Consider the following 9,478-nt stretch of genomic DNA (forward strand, 5'->3'; position numbering starts at 1 on the left):
ACAAAAGGATTAGATTGCATGAACTTTGTGGAGTTAGTGTCTTGTAAATCATATAGCACTTATTAGTTTATATTTTCATTAAGTTTATGTTAAGACTAATTGTATAAATGTTATGTGACATTAGGAGGACAAGGTGCAATTGAACGCATACCCGATCGTGTAGAATAGATCGAACTGAGTGCGACGGTAAGCATATTGCTTATATATGTGTATGAATGTATTGTGGCTTGTGACTTGTTGAGTGTGAGATGTGGTTGAATCTGATGTGAATGATATGAATAATGTTTGAGTGTTTGTGATACGTTAGGATTGATAAGAAAGTGATATGATTGAGTATGTTGCAGTGTTATGAGTAAATACGACATGTTGAGCCTTGTGCACATACTGGAACTGAATAATGGTTGGTTTATAAATGAATATGAGCTTGCTTGGATGGATATGTGAAATGGTCCAAGTTGAGAGTGCTATCCGAATATTGTGAGCCGGAAGCACATGTGTTGAGATATATGAGTACGTGAGTTGAGTTTAACTCCTCCGTAGCACAGATGATTGTATTCCGAATTTAGTGAGCCGGGATACAGATTGGGCCCAAGGACCATTTTATATATATTGTCTAAGTATAGCAAGACCTTTCTAAAATAAGTATTACTATACTAAGTGAAACAAGTGAATATCTTTCTATTGAAAATTCTAACTTGGTACTGATGATATATTTTGATTTGTGCTCTTTACATTACTTTTGTATATACATATATGCGTAATATGTTTATTGAGTAGGCAGCTCACCCCTTGCCAACAGATTTTACAGGTTAGGTGGAGTTCTTCTTGCTTAAGGTCGCACCGGCAGTGTCAGTCCATTCTCATCTAGGCATTTTGGAGTCTTGTGATGTACTTTTGTTTTGTAAATCCTCTATGTAGGATAATGACTTAAACGTGTATTGTAAATTGTAAATGCTTTCTCTTATGTATAATACGTAATTTATTGAGATTGAAGTTTATATGATTGAGAATTGAAAGCATGTCTATAACTGATATTGTGTGAGATATCATGTGATCCTAGTGAGGGGGTTACAACATCACTTATATGCTAACACAAAGAAGTGTGACTTCATCATGGATAACTTAATATTCCTCGGGTATGTAGTGTTGGTCCCTTATAACGTGACAAGTTAGTTCCAAGGGGGAGGATAGGAACTATTTTAAATTTTGTCCGTTAAGGCTGACTTCTTTTCCTATGAAAAGGATTACACAGCGTCACTAAGTAGATTCAAGACACAAGCTTAGTCAACTTGTGACTAAGTCTGCTTCTTTACTTGAGTCAGGAAATAGCACTTAGAGTCTATTCCTGAACTCAGCTTCTTAGTAAACTTAACTCAGCGTGAGCTCTTTACTTAGTCAGTTTTCACAGCAAGCAATATAGATTAAAGGAGTTTAAGGGTTGGAAAGATATTACTCAGCAGACTTATCCTGGTTTGGCCTCTCCGCCTACGTCCAGTCCCCGAAACTCGTTCCGAGCTTTTTGAATTCTCTACTGAGCTCTTTAAAGGTAGAGCACGAAACCTTTTACAAATAGAAGCTGAGTATAACAAGAGTACCTTCCTCTATACCTCTACTCACTCCTATATCTACGCTGAGTACTATAACCGAGTACTCAGCCTCTCCTTTCTATTCTTCTAGAAATGATAAAGTGTTTGTCCTAAACAACGATTGCTAAGACACTTTAGATGATTGGAAATCACTCTAGACTTTTACACAATAATATGGAAATTGGTGTAAGGTATTTGCTTTGCTTTTCTCATAGAATCTTCGAGTATGAATTTGGTCAGCGTTTCGACTACTTGAAGTTCTGCATCGATTGAAGCAAATGGATGGCCTTTATATAGTGACACTTGAGGCACCTGGTCATTTCGAATTTCGAAATAACCGTTGGAGGGAAACGGCTTCCTATCGTTGTCACTCTAGGCATGCTCAGCGTCGTTGGCCAATAGGATTCACGCATCTTCTATCTTCGTCAGTCTTCGGCAGAATGTTTCGACATTTAAGGAAAAGTCCACGAGACAGCTTTTTGTGCCTTCTGAACTTTTCCCAAAGTAGAAATACTTTGTCTAGAAGTTGAACATTGTCTGCCGCTGTCCAGACTGCTTTGTCGTCCAACTCAGCAGCTTCTACTTGAAGCTTTTACCACGAAGGATTCTCGATCCTTCTCTTGCTGAGTCGTCGTTTTAGTTGATACGGCTTCGTTTTGAACTCTTGGGCCGAATGGTATTGATGTGTTGACTTGGGCTTGACTTCCACTTTATGGGCCTTTGAGCTTTTTTTAATCTCAATGTCTTATACACAATTAAACTCAACATTGAACAAACACATTAGTGTAATAAATCAAAGCGTTTAAATTTAATGTGTTAGAATATTTTTATCATTACTTAAATAATTTTGTCAAATCAAAATCATGTGGAAAGGTGTTTCAACAAACTCCCCCATTTTGATGTTGGCAAAAATATTCAGTCGAAGAACTCAGTGTTGAGCTCCCCCCATGATAGTTGACCTTGTTTTATCAAATAACTGCCCCGTAAGGGTTGAGCTACTGACTTAGTTTTACTCTAAACATTTCAAGGTTTAATTGAGTAAGTCCAAGGTCAGTTTTCAGAGATAGGTCAGCTCATGGAACATATTCTATTTAACTGAGTTTTACGCGGAAGGTTTAAATATCAGAGAGCTCTGAGTAAGCTTTGTTCAATGAGTTTTAGTCAAGTGAACATATAAGAAGTGGTCAACATGTATGATCAACACAACAGACATATCATCAATTAATATAGACAGTGTAGCACAGTTGATTTAATGAAGATGCGTTTTAACAAATTATATCAATCACTTAAGTAAGCATCGCATAAGAGTAGACAGTATGAAAGAGATGCATATAATTTGTTTTGAATTTAAAGTCAGCACAACAGGGTTCACACAAAAAAGGAACACAGATATAAAGGTTCAAAAAAAAGCTAGCTATCCTAGTCAATACAAGTCAAGCTACTTTTGTTTGCCTTTGCCCTTGTGTTGCGGCTGACTAACTGAAGCTTGCTGAGTTCTTGGGGCTTGTTCTTTCTCCCCCGTTTTGCCATCGTCAGGTTTGGGAATGAAGGTGGCTTCAATTGCAGCTTGAGTGAGGCGCTGAGAAAATGTCTTTAGCTTTCTCGTGCTTTCATTCATTCCGTCGAAAATTGGAACACCATCATCCAAATGGATCGAGGAATTCCGATAGATGCAGCACTCAGCATACTTAAAACAGCGGCTTGAGACTTGCCAATCCAGTGCATGGTTTCAGTGAACATTGCAAAAGCTTGATGAAACATCTTTAGCAAAGAGGAATCATAATACTCACGCTGAGCGTTGATTTGGCGCACATTGCTGAAGGTTGCTCGAGAATACTTCAGAATCTCGTTGGTTTTAAGCTCGTCAGTGGCCATCTCTTGCCTGTTTAAGTTCAGCAGACGCACAACCTCGCTAATTTTCTCAATGGAGCATTGAGAGGAGGTGGAAAGCTGGTGATTTGTTTTCTCTTGCTCAGTGTGAAGCTGGCTGAAGAGATGATGTACTTCGGCAGAAGTGGCATATGCTGAGTTCGCAGCTGACAATTGATGAATCTCCCTTTGCAGTGAGTTTATATGGTTGACCATGGTCAGCTGGAGTTCGGCCAGCTTCATTATAGAGTCCTGCCTGGGCTGTTGAGATTGTAGTGTAGTCATGAGACTCAAAAGATCCTTCATACCTTTGATCTCAGTAAGAAGCTGAGTGACAGATGAAAATGGAGTTGTCTCAACAGTAGTAGATTCAGCGGCATTGGTACTTGATTGATGGAGGTCCTGGATGAGAGCTTGAGCTGAGTCAACGATTCTTCGACCAGACTCAGAGGCAATGAGGTAGCTAAAGGATCCATCTTGTGTTGGCCCAGATTCCGGAGGAGGAGTAGAACCAAATAAAGGCAGTGTCTGGTTCTGCTCATCATTAGAAGGCCCAACATTATCAGCAGCTGGCCTAGAATTTGGATTGTCAGTAGAAACTGACTGAATCTGATTCTGCTCATTGAGTTGGGGAAGTGGAGGATCAGCAGAAAGTGTTGCTTGCTCAGTGTCAGGCTGAAGCTGACTAGGTGATGGAATTTGAGGAAGTTCAGTGTCCACCTGAGCAGGAAATTCCTTAGCTTGCTCAACAGGGTGAGGAGCGGAATCTTCGAGTACTTGCTCGGCATTACTTTGGTTGGCGGAAGCATTTAAGTCGGCATGTTCCTTCGGAGAAACAGAGGCTTGATTTTCTTGCAACTCTGGTTGAGACACAGGTGGGTTGGAGAAGTATTTAAGATGTACCTCGCTAAGGTCAGTGATCTCATCTCTCAACGGTGAATCACCCATGAGATCAATAACAGGTGTTGTAAAAGCTTTCTTCTTTCTCAGTCTCCTAAGCTTTGGAGGAGTAGGATCACAAGGAATAGACTCAATGGAGTCAGTGGGTGAGGCTTCCCTTTGAACAGTAGGAGCATCTACTATGTGCTCAGTTTCTTCTTCATCAACCAACTCAGTGTTGATTGGTTCAAGATGCTCATCATCTGCTGGTTCCTCAGTGTCATCCTGACCACTTTCTTCTTCTTCAGACTCATCGTCCAGTTCTTCTTCCTCTAACTGGTCATCCAACTCTTCCTCGACAAACTGACCACCCAATTGGTCTTGGTCTTGTTCTTCCTCAACCTGTTGCTCAGCGTCAATCCCTTGACTCTGTGCATAGTGTGAGTTAGGAGGAACGATGATATTTGTTGGCTGGGCACCTATAGGTCTCAACTCAAAATTAAGCTACTTCTTCTTCTTTCTTAATGGTTGTTCATCAACGTCCTCTCTTTCTTCTGTCTCTGGCTCAGCTTTCCTAGGTCGTTTCGCAGCTGACCTAGATCCACCCGGACTTTGCTGAGTTTGCGGCTTTGTTCCTTTATATACAACTTTGAGCTTCTTTTGGGTAGAGGCAGCTCCTTTAAAGGTGCTTTGCATAGCTTTTCTCTTTCTTTGTGTTCTGCCCTTTCTAGTCACTACCCCCTCAACGTTAATCCCCTCAGCGTTTTGGATAGCTTCCCCTTTTCCTTTCTTTGGCAGAATAGGTAGATCATATGCCAAACCGAATAGGGCAGCAGCTGTAATCTCGGTTCCCCGAACTTGGATTTCTGCTATCATGTCCACCTTATGATCCTGGAGGATTCGAGTTATGAAGGAGCCCAGCCTAAGGGTCCCTGTACTTCGTAGAAACCCACCGATTATAAAAACAGGCATATTTATCGGCATGTAGGTCAGCATGTGCCATATAAAACACTGCTCGAAGTTGGTTGCTGAGTTGGTGCAGTTGATTTTAGGGTAAAGGAAGTTCGTCAGTATGTAATGGGCCATCTTTTGATGCTGACCCATGGAAGTGCTTGAAATTTCACCTACATGACCCTCAGGTTTGCAGAAGGTCTGAACGTAGTCGGTTTTCTCATGGTCACCGGATTTACGAAGTATAGCTCATTCGTTTTTCAGTTTGAACAGTGAGGCTAGATATGCTGGGTTGATGGAGATGTTCTTCCCTCGAACATGAGTCGCTAGGTAGTTCCTGTTATCATTGGCGACTTTCAGGTTGGCGTAGAATTCTCGTACCAACTCAGGGTAAGTAGGATCCCGAACTGAGAATAGCTCGGTCCATTCATTGTTCTTGATCCACTCACAGAAAGGTTGCTCGGCCTCCACGAATCCTTTTGAGAACCACCACGAGTGGTCAATCTTCCACCCCCTCACACTCTCGAAGACCTGAGTGTAGGTGCGTTCTACTACTTTCTTACCCTTGTCCTTTTGCTGTTGTTTCCCTTTGGAAGAGGTAGCTTGGACAGTTTGAGCTTTCTTACTCGGCGTAGTAACTCCGGCGTGATCACGCTGAGTGGGAGAAGTGGGATTGTCATCGGAGCGGTTATGGGAGAGACCGGCACCGGAGATGTTCAGAGAAATTTTAGTCATTTTCTTAGAGAAGTTTTTAGAAGGTTTGGGAAATTTTCGAGAGAGAGAGTATGAATGCCAAAGATTTCTAAGCGTAAAGAAATAGAAGTGGGAATTCATCCACTATTTATAGAGATGTTGAGTTAATCCAAGGCGTTGAGTAGTCCGTTTTGCCTCGAGATTCTCAATCGACAAAGATTCTGGCATTTAAGACACATACAGCACGTGTATTTTCTAATTATAGCCTATACGTCATCCTAGATGGCTATTTAATTTGCGTGCTTTGCATTAAAGTTTACAACGACTCTTTACTCAGTGTTAAGAATTTCAGGCGTTTAAAATTCTGAGTAGTCAGTGTTATGCAGAGGAATCGATCTTATGTGTAGTAACTCAGCTTGAGATAGATACTCAGCATATATATTTATCTACTCAGCATGTAATAGCACAAATCATTCAGCATGGTAATTCACTCAGCATGCATACTATACTTGAAATTTATTGAAGAGGATTAAACATGCCAATGACTTCTCTAAGTATGTTGAATTGCTCACGAGCCAGTGGCTTTGTGAAGATATCGGCAAGCTGCTCATCCGTTGGGACATAGGTCAGCTTGATCTCTCCCTTGAGTACGTGATCTCTAATGAAGTGATGTCTTATGCTGACATGCTTCATCCTGCTGTGTTGGATTGGGTTCTTTGATAAGTCAATGGCACTTTTGTTGTCACATTTGACTTCAATTGTTTTAGTCCGAACGCCAAAATCTTCAAGCTGTTGCTTAATCCATAGGACTTAAGCAACACAGCTTCCAGTAGCAACGTACTCAGCTTCAGTGGTTGACAGGGCTACTGATGCCTGCTTCTTGCTGAACCAGGACACAAGACAGCTCCCAAGGAAGTGGCATCCTCCTGAGGTGCTTTTTCGTTCAAGCTTGTCTCGTCCGTAGTCAGCATCAGTGTATCCAATGAGTGTGAAGTCATGAGTGTTGGGATACCATAAACCTGCATTCACTGAGCCTTGCAAATATCTAAGGATTCTTTTTACAGCTATGTAATGAGATTCCTTAGGGTTAGATTGATATCTAGCACAATAACATACTGAGAACTGAATGCCCGGCCTACTAGCAGTTAAGTAAAGTAGAGAACCAATCATACCTCGGTACAATCTGCTGTCTACTGACTTACCATTCTCATCAACGCAGAGGACAGTGTCAGTGCCCATTGGGGTAGATATTGACTTACAATTCTCAAGTTCATACTTCTTCAATATCTCCTTAGCATACTTAGTTTGACTGATGAAGATGCCATTTTCCCCTTGTTTGATTTGAAGTCCAAGGAAGAAGTTGAGTTCTCCCATCATTGACATTTCAAACTCAGTCTACATCTGCTTACTAAATTCCTTGCACATTGACTCATTAGTGGCACCAAAAATAATGTCATCAACATATATTTGAGCCAACAGGGTATCTTTACCCTTCCTCTTAATGAATAAGGTTGTATCAGCTTTACCTCTGACATAATTTCTAGTCAGCAGGAAACTGGTCAGCCTCTCATACCAAGCACGTGGTGCTTGCTTGAGGCCATACAGAGCCTTTTTGAGCTTATAAACGTGGTTTGGGAATTTAGGATCCTCAAACCCTAGAGGATGATTAACATAAACTTCCTCGTTTATAACTCCATTAAGGAATGCACTCTTAACATCCATTTGAAACAGTTTAAAGTTCATATAGCTTGCATATGCACATAAAATTCTAATAGCCTCTAGCCTTGCCACTGGGGCAAAGGTCTCACCGTAGTCAATACCTTCTTGCTGACTGTAGCCCTGAGCTACAAGTCTTGCTTTGTTTCTAACCACGTTCTCTTGTTCATCCAGCTTGTTGCGGAAGACCCATCTTGTTCCTATGGTCTTCTGGCTTCTTGGTTTTGGCACTAGATCCCATACTTCATTTCGTCTGAACTGATCAAGTTCTTCTTGCATTGCATTCATCCAGAATTCGTCATACTCAGCTTCAGCAAAGTTCTTTGGTTCCTGGATTGAGATGAATGCTACGTTGCTGAGGTATCTCCTGAGTTGATTTCTAGTCATCAGGGTATTCTCAGCGGCATCAAGAATGGCACTCTCTGAGTGACCTCTTGGTATCCTAATCTCCTTTGGTAGATTGATGTCTTGTGCTGGTTGTGTTTCAACAATCTCTGCAGGTGTAGATTGGTCAGTGAAAGTAATTTGAGTTTCACTTTTACCTTTGTTCATCCCTTGAGGGAATGACTCAGCGGCTGTTTCTTGGTCAGCGGGTGCTGAGTGTGGGTCATCCTCGGTCAGCGGCAGGTATCTACCTGCAGGGTTAGTTTCATCGAACTCAACATGTACTGACTCTTCTAAGACTTGAGTTCGTTTATTGAAAAATCTGTATGCTTTGATGTTTGTTGATTAGCCTAAAAAGATAGCCTCATCAGCTTTTGAGTCAAACTTAGCTAGGCTGTCTTTAGTATTTAAGATAAAACATTTACAGCCAAAGGCACGAAAGTATCCAATGTTGGGCTTTCGTCCTTTCCAAAGTTCGTAGGGGGTTTTCTTTAATATAGGTCTAACTAGAGCCCTATTAAGAATATAGCATGTTGTGTTAACAACTTCTCCCCAAAAGTACTTTGGAAGCCTGTGCTCACTCAGCATTGTCCTGGCTATTTCAACCAAGGTTCTGTTTTCCTTTCAATAACCCCATTTTGTTGAGGCGTTCTAGGAGCAGAGAAATTATGGTCAATGTCGTTGGTTTCACAGAATTCAACGAACTGTTGGTTCTTGAATTCTCCACCATTATCACTTCGGATGTGAGCTAACTTAAGGTCTTTATCATTTTCAAGTTTTCTTACCAAATTTGAAAATGTCTCAAAGGTTTCATCCTTGCTACTCAGCAAGATGATCCAAGTGTACCGAGAAAAGTCATCTACAATGACCAAGGAAAATCTTCTTCCACCCAAGCTCAGCGGCTGGACTGGACCGAAGAGATCCAAGTGTAGTAACTCTAATGGATGCTTAGTTGAGACAATGTTTTTACTATGAAAAGATTGTTTGGTTTGTTTTCCAGCTTGGCAAGCGTGGCATAATTGATCTTTTTCAAATTTGAGTTCTGGCAGTCCCTCAACCAATTGCTTTCTTGCTAATTTGGCCAGGAGGTCCATGCTTACATGACCAAGTCTCCTGTGCCATAGCCAGGAATTTTCTTCCTTTGACACTAAGCATACAGTTTTTGAAAACTTCTTTTCTAAATTCAGCATAAAGACATTATCAATACGAGGGGCAGTTAAAATTAACTCATTTGTTTTACCCTCGAATATTTTACATCTAGTGTCATCAAATATAACTTTTCTCCCATTGTCACATAGCTGAGCTACGCTGAGTAAGTTATATTTGAGTCCGCTGACTAGGGAGACTGACTCAATAGTAGGATTAAAACCAATGGTTCCTGACCCTACTATCTTACCCTT

This window comes from Euphorbia lathyris, chromosome 9, assembly GCF_963576675.1.
Source record: "Euphorbia lathyris chromosome 9, ddEupLath1.1, whole genome shotgun sequence".
Taxonomy (NCBI): Eukaryota; Viridiplantae; Streptophyta; class Magnoliopsida; order Malpighiales; family Euphorbiaceae; genus Euphorbia; species Euphorbia lathyris.